This window comes from Myotis lucifugus, unplaced genomic scaffold, assembly GCF_000147115.1.
Source record: "Myotis lucifugus unplaced genomic scaffold, Myoluc2.0 scaffold_864, whole genome shotgun sequence".
Taxonomy (NCBI): Eukaryota; Metazoa; Chordata; class Mammalia; order Chiroptera; family Vespertilionidae; genus Myotis; species Myotis lucifugus.
The window spans coordinates 152,268-159,725 of NW_005871912.1; the positions used below are offsets into that span (position 1 = coordinate 152,268).

The 7,458-nt window shown below is 50.7% G+C and overlaps 1 pseudogene; it reads left to right on the top strand.

Moving 5' to 3' along the window:
- The first annotated feature begins 2,839 nt into the window (after nucleotides 1-2,839).
- LOC106695126 lies at nucleotides 2,840-6,531 on the top strand (annotated as a pseudogene).
- The last annotated feature ends 927 nt before the right edge of the window (nucleotides 6,532-7,458 follow it).

Consider the following 7,458-nt stretch of genomic DNA (forward strand, 5'->3'; position numbering starts at 1 on the left):
CATGCCTCTCCATGTCTGTGCATCATGCCACCTGCAGATCCTTTTCCAGACCCACCGAGGAAACCTGGGTGCAGCCAGGACCCCAACTTGAGGACACACCACCGGGTTCATCTCAGGCTCTGTTGGGCTCAGTATCTTGTTCATTTATTTCTAAATACATATTACCCTTCAGGGAAAAGCATGTGTGGGTATCACTGATTTCATAAAACAAACAAACAAAACACCTCTCCCTATCAGTTGAATTGGGGCAGATTTTTATTAACAAAGATATGTATTTGCTAATATTCCTATAATATTCCCTAGTTGGAAATAGGTTTTGATTAAAAACAGACATTGGTTAATTAAATACTCCTGCCATTTGCACAGAAGCTTTACTCTAAAGGAGAAGACAATTAGTTGGGTGTGGTTAGGAACAAATAAAGTAGCCCCGGTATCTACAGGGATCTTAGTGGCTTCTCTTTCTATGATAATTTCACCTGCTCCCAAACTATCAGTGAGAAGGGGAAACACCCATGGATCAACCCTATGGTTGTTTTTGTGGGGTTTTTTTTTCCTTTTTCTACATCCTATTTCAGTTTCCTATGATTCTAACAGTGGACAGACTTCTCTACAGGAATTTTCTTGCAAACCTTATTTAGAAAGTGTGTTGTATTTGCTGGCAGAAACCATTAGTTATATTAGTTGGAATCGGTTAGAATAGCCAGGATTACATGTTCTAACAGTTAAAAGTCTCTGTGAACACATCAGGGTCATTGAGAGAATCAGGAACAATTGCTGGTTCCTCTCTTGCTGAGACAAGCTTTTCTCCAAAGGGAGCTGTTAGAATTCCTATTCTCATTTTCCCTGAAGTCAGTAGGGAAGGGCAGTGGAGGGGACTGAAGGGGAAGGAAAAAGGGAGGGTAAAGGGCAAAGGATATACTAGGGAGCTAGAGAAAGGGGAAGAATGGGGTGTTGGCATTTATTAGCTTCAGAAGAGTTCAGCAACAGTTTCTAAAATTTCTAATTCCTTAATTTTTTAAAAAAGAATTTATATGTGCTTCTCCTTAGAATCTCCTCATTTCCAAATCAAGATATGCTTTCATTCATTCACTCAGTTTAACGTTAGACCTGGCATTTTTCTAATTTTTATTGCATGGCAAAAAATTAATTAAGGCACACAAATAAAACTGCATTTTGGCAATTTTTAAGAGGATATTTTCTAGTTAAATCTTTCCATTTCTGTAAAGCACTTGCAAGTAAAGCTTCCTATCAGGAGTATTAATGAGGGCTGGGATCTGGCATCGCCTGGCCTTGGAGGCACAAACCCATGTTAATTTTAGGTCTGTTTTGTTGTTGTTTTGTAGTTGTGTGTGTGTGTGTGTGTGTGTGTGTGTGTGTATGTGTGTGTGTTGTTTTTTTGTTTGTTTGTTTGTTTGTTTGTTTGTTTTACTGATATTGCAGAATCTGAGCAAATTTTCTAGGATTGTTATGTAATGTAGTTGGTCAACGTGTGTTGCTTATGGGTTGAGCTCTATTTGGCTCTCACCCCTCAAGTCACATTCAACCCTCTGATGTGCCTCGGCTTATCTCCCTGCTGTCTAACACAACCAGAGGGTCAGGGAACGGTTGACCAAACCTTTGGGTGCTCCCCCACAGAACCAGTCACTTTAACTGCAGTTGAGTTGAAATTTTGCTTTGGGGCTCCTGCACGTCATGAGGAATAACCGCACACCTCCACAGAGATTCTTAGTCCCCTCAGAATACCTAATACTCGGGCTGGAGGGAGGACATGACCCTGTATTTTTTGGAGCTGATTGAGTTCAACTCTAATTTATACAGCAAAGGTTTTTTTTTCTCAGATTCTCAGAAAGCAATTCCAGTTGGAAAACCACAATTCAAAACCAGCCACCCATTGTTCCTCCTGTCTTGTCTTAGCCTAAGTTAATCTTAGTTCCACCTGGGGAACCAGTGGGTTCAATGGGTCTTTTGTTGAATCTTAGCACCTGGTCCACAGTATGGTCGTGGTGGGGTCTGGGGGGGAGGCGGGAGTGGGGGGTGGTTCTTTGGAATCCTGACCCACTACGCCAAGTAAATGTCAAAGTAAGAAACACTCAAACCTTCGAGGATTTTTTGTGAGTTTATTTAAGCCCAACCGTCAACAATTGGTGGGAAGAAAATCTCAGCGGATTGAGACAATGCTCTGAAGAATGGCAGTTTTGCACCTTATTTTATACATTACAATCAAAACAGGAGCTGTATGGGGGTAACATGAAATCCAGTGGTGATACATTAGGGTCCCAGCGAAATCAAAGTGGGGAGTCCTCTGGGACTGGATAAACATTAAAATGACACAGACCTACTTCTTTTACAACCTATAGGTGGATAGAGGAGAGTTACAAGTCAATAATGAACTCAGTAACAATGAGGGCATTTGTGCTCTCCGTGGAGCATTGCCTATGCTTTGAGGGGTCCGGAAAAAAGGGAAATTCCCTTGAAATTCCAAAGATATGTTATTGTAGATGCCAAAAGGCAATAGACAGGCTCAGTTAAGGTAAAGATTGACCTTTGTCTTTGTCAGGGAAGATGCCAGCCTAGGACATGACTACCCAAAATAAACTGCATTTAGCTTAAACATTTTCATTTCAGAACATCCTTTGTGATAACTTCAGGTCTCTGAGTTTGCAAGAACACCACACAGGCCCTCCCTGAGCTAGTCAGTGAGCATGTGGTCCCTTTTTGCACACACTGTCCTTGGAGCACTCGTGTCCCACCTCCTGACAACAATCACCGAGTGCTTAGGGGTTCAGTCTACACTACAACCCCCAACCCACCTGGCAGTTCATAAGCTGCCCCTGACGGAATGTCTCTCCTCTGGCCCAACACAGGAAGGGAAACCATCACCCCGGCATACAGAAAGGACCTGTATGGTGCAAATGCTGCATCTTCCTTGATGCTCACAGTCCAGGTCTCCACCCCACACCACCACCGCACCCCCACCTCCACACCCAGACTCAACACACCAATGCCCAAGAATTTGTTTGCTACCCGGGAGTTGGACAGCCCCAGTTTCAGGTTCGTGCCCAGATTGTGCAACCTGACCTTAATGAAGATGGTGGTCTTCAAAGAGCTGGAGAAGGACCTCATCTCCATGGTGATTGCCATGAAGATGCAGGGCTCCAACCTCTAATCAGTGGTGATCACCGTGAAGAAGCAGAGCTACAAGCACATCCTACAGGAGTATGCTGTTCCCCAGTGGACAACTGGAGACAGACCTGGGGCTCACCTCACTGCAGGACCCCCACTTCCTCAAGAGAGAAGGCAAGAAGCTACAGTTCCTGTGTACTGGAGGAAGCGCTTTAAGAACCAGACCATCTGGAGCTACAAGATACTCTTCTGTGGGCACCATCCACATGGCCGAGGTCAGGCAGCGACCCCTCAAGGGTGGCCAGGGGCTGTGCCTCTGCAGCAGCATCGAGGAGGCTTCTGACAAAGTGGCCGAGATCTGGGTCTGCTCCCTGTCCAACCAGCCCATCCACCAGGAGGACAGTGCCGTACAGGCCAGATGCAAGGCCAAGTCAAGGGTTAAATACTCCGAGGGGGTATATCAGAGCGTCTCCTCTGAGCAACAGGCCAGCAACGATGCCATCCATGGGCCGGACCTGGCTGAGGAGGGCATTGGCATGGGGATGCCCAAGAAGCAGCGGCCATGGATATCAGGAAAGACACCCATTACCAGGCCACACAATGTCAGGGAGAAAGTCGTGGCATGGCTGGGCAAGTTCAAAGTGTTAGAGGAGGCTATGGGCTCGAGCAGGACATAGCAGAGCATGTCCCCGAGTTGGAGGAGGATCTGGACCTTCTATTTAACACACTGCAAAACCCCAGGGACAGTGGCCCAGACATGGAGGATGATAACAGCACCCTCAGCACCCCCAAGCCCAAGCTCAGCCTGTACTTCGAAGGCTTGGCACACTGCAGCTCACGGACAAAGACAGGGAGCATCCACAGGGCCCTGAGCAAGAAGGAGTCTGCAAATAAATTTGGCCAAAGCGTGAGAGAAAACATGAGCCTCAGGCATCAAACAGCCCAGCGACAGTGTTTGGAACACAGTGGCCTACAGCACCCGCAACCCCAAGGTCGCCTGGGTCTGTACCTCCTCCATGACTAGCCAGCCATGAAGACAGTGCCATGCAGGCCAGCCCAAGGCCAAGTCCACAGATCAGTACTCTAAGGAGGAGTATGAGAGCTTCTCTGAGCAGGAGGCCAGTGAAGATGACGTCCATGGGTAGGACCTGGATAAGGACAACTTTGACATGGGGAAGCCCAGGAAGCAGCAACTATTGAAAATCACAATTTCCATGACAAGTCATCCAAACTTAAATCAGAAATTTGTGGCTTGGCTGAGCAGGGCCCAAGTGTCAGAGGAGGCCCTGGACCCGGAGCAAGACCCTACAGATCATGGCCCCGAGTGGAGGAAGACCTGCACCTTCTGTCTGACATGCTAGAGAACCAGCGACAGTAGCCCAGACAGGGTGGATGATGAGAGCCTTCTCAGCACCACCAAGCCCAAGCTCAGGCCATCCTGCGAAGGCCTGTCACATTCCGTTCTAAAATGGACATGGGGACCATCCATGGTGCCCAGAGCCAGGAGGAGCTTCCGAGCCCTAGCAGGTTTCGCTGAGGGCTAGTGTGTTGGCCCACAGAGTAAAGGGTCCCAGGTTTGATTCTGGTCAAGGGCACACCTGTCTCGATTACAGGCTTGATCCCCAGCCTTGGTCATGGCACGTACAGGAGGCAACCAATCCATGTCTCTCTCACATTGATGCTTCTCTCCCCCTCTGTCCCTCCCCTTCCCTTCAACTTTCTCTAAAAAATTAGTGGAAAAATAACCTCCGAGAGGGTTAAGAAAACAAAGTAAAACAAAGGAGCCTCCTAGTCCAGCTGCAGTGCCCGAGAAGACCAAGCTCAGGCAGCAATAGCCAAGTGACAGTGTCTCCCACTCAGTGCCCCAGAGCTGCCCACCCAGGGGAGCAGCCAGCACCGCCCAAGGACAGCCCGGAGGCAGAGACCTCGGCCCTGGACATGCTCACCAAGAAGCTGCTGCCCAGTGGGCGCATCACCAAGACTGTCTCTCATCCCTTCCACCAAGGCCAAGGGGAAGCATCCTGGCCACCATGGCTGGGCAGGTACCTGAAGGAACAGCAGACGGCACAGCCACAGAACAAGAAGGCCAAGAGCCCAGACAGTGAGCGTGGCTGGACCCAGGGAGCCAGCTGCAGATCCCAGGAAGACCACGTACAACCAGCTGAACCACATTCCCATCTCTGATGACCAGCTGCTGGAGAACATCATTCTTGTCAACACCTCCGACGGGCAGGAGCAGTTCCCCTGGGACATCCTGTGGGGGCACACGCTGCCTTGCTGTGAACCTACTCCATGGCTGACGTCCAGGTGGCCTTCAGTTCCATCATCTGGCAAATACAGAGATACTGTAACCATAATTCCCAGCCCCCGAAGCCGGTGAAGATCCTGGTGGCAGGGGCACAGTACTACTTCAGCGCTGTGCTGCGGGTCTTCCTGGAGCTGCTGTCCTACAAGATGCTCGACTGGCTGGGCTACATGAGCTTCCTGGTCATCCTGCTGGGTTCCCACCCCGTGGCCAGGTACCTGGGCTCCATGCATTACTGCTACCACAGCTTCTTCCGGGACCTGGCCTGGTGGGACCTGTTCCATAGTCTGGAGGCCCAGAGCGCCATACAGGACACGCTGGACATCGTGACGAGAATCACATAGTACATCACAGGGACAACTGTGCCTCCCAGCTGCCCATCAAGGAAGCCCTGCTGTCCTATAAGCAGAAGAGCCCCAACGAGGAGTCCTTACAGTTCATTCCCTTCAGGGGAGTGGGTGAAAGTTGGGATAGTGGAACAATCACAGACACGTTAGGAGATGATGGGCCCCCTTGGGCTGCAGCGTGCTTTCATCCTTCCCTCTATCCACACCTCTGGTCGCCAATGAGGCCTTGTCACCCCACTCTGCTCCCTGTCAGTGAGTGGGGCTTGTCCTCCCCCAGCCAGGACGATGGCGCCACGCTGATGGAGCGGCAGGTGGATTACTGGACGGCAGCCCAGCCCACAGACAGGAAGAGAGACTTGAAGAAGAAAGACCTGCCTACCGCCAACAACACCCTCAAGTACACCTTCCAGTCTCTCCAGGTCAGCAGGCTGCCCAGCAGTGACAAGGCGAGAGCAACACCCACCAGGTGTATGACAGTGCTCACCAAGGAGAAGAAACAGAAGGTGCTGTTTTTGCCCAAGAAAACCAAGGACAAGGTCGTGGAGTCGAAAAGCCAGTGCCTGGAGGGCATAAGCCGCCTGGCCTGCAGGGCCAGCACCAGCAGAACATGCTGCAGGTCCTCATCGAAGGTGTGGTGTGGAATGATGGGAAGTTCTTCCACCTGGAAGCCCAGGGTCCTCCCACGTCCAGCACTTCCCCACCTGCATCTCCAGACACTCCGACTCCACCTTCCAGCCCTGCCTGTGGCCCTGCTGACGCCAAACACAGGAGGGCTCACCTGCTCTTCTGTTAACATTTCAGTTTAGAACAGAGACCGACCCTGGAAACACAAAGAGAAACCTTCTTAAGTACGAATGTGCTCACAGCCCGGAAACTAAACCAACTGCTCTGCTGATTAACCAGAACTCTCTGGGGGTGGGAGGTCAGGCGGGCAGTGCTGAGCTGGAGAATCATGGAAGGTGAGTTTTGGCCTCAGGACCCCTAACACTCCCAGCGAGAAGGGTTCTCGCCTTCTCCACCTGCTCTTCCTGGAAGCCAGGACTCTGCCTCCACAGGACTCAGAGCTGGTGGTCAGATGCCAAGGACTGGCCTCCCAATGGGGGCATCCTGAGCAGAACATGGAGGCCACTCAGCCCAGCCCTGGGCCCCAGCTGCCAACCAGCCAAGTGGCCCCAGCACCATCCACTAGCGATTCCCTAAAAGAATACCTGTGTGGTGCAGACCGCCAGGAACACCAACTAGACAAACTGGGGGAATACCCGCTACCCGCCCGCCCTGAGCAGGGACTCCGCTTTCGCTCTCATCTTCCTGTGTTATTTCAGCACATTTGTATCACCCAACAGGTGTGGGACCAACTATTTCCCAGGTGAGCGCCCTGCCCCACCTCAGCACAGTGGTCACTTGGCCCCCTGCTTACTGGGAGTCTTCAGAGCACTTCCTGTCTCTGCGTGCTTGTGCCTCTAAACACGGGTGAACCTAGGATCAAGCTCACAGGTTTATTGTAGAAACTCAGTGGGGTCCTCTCTGGAAAGTGCTCTCTGGGTGCCTGGGCAGTGGAGAGGTTTGCTGCACGGGCTGTGGTTGAGCTCATTGGCCATTTTCTCTTCCTCGTGACAAAGCCTCAACCTCATTTGTGATTCTCCACGAGGCCTTGGGCTAAGCTTTTTTCTCCTTAGATACAGA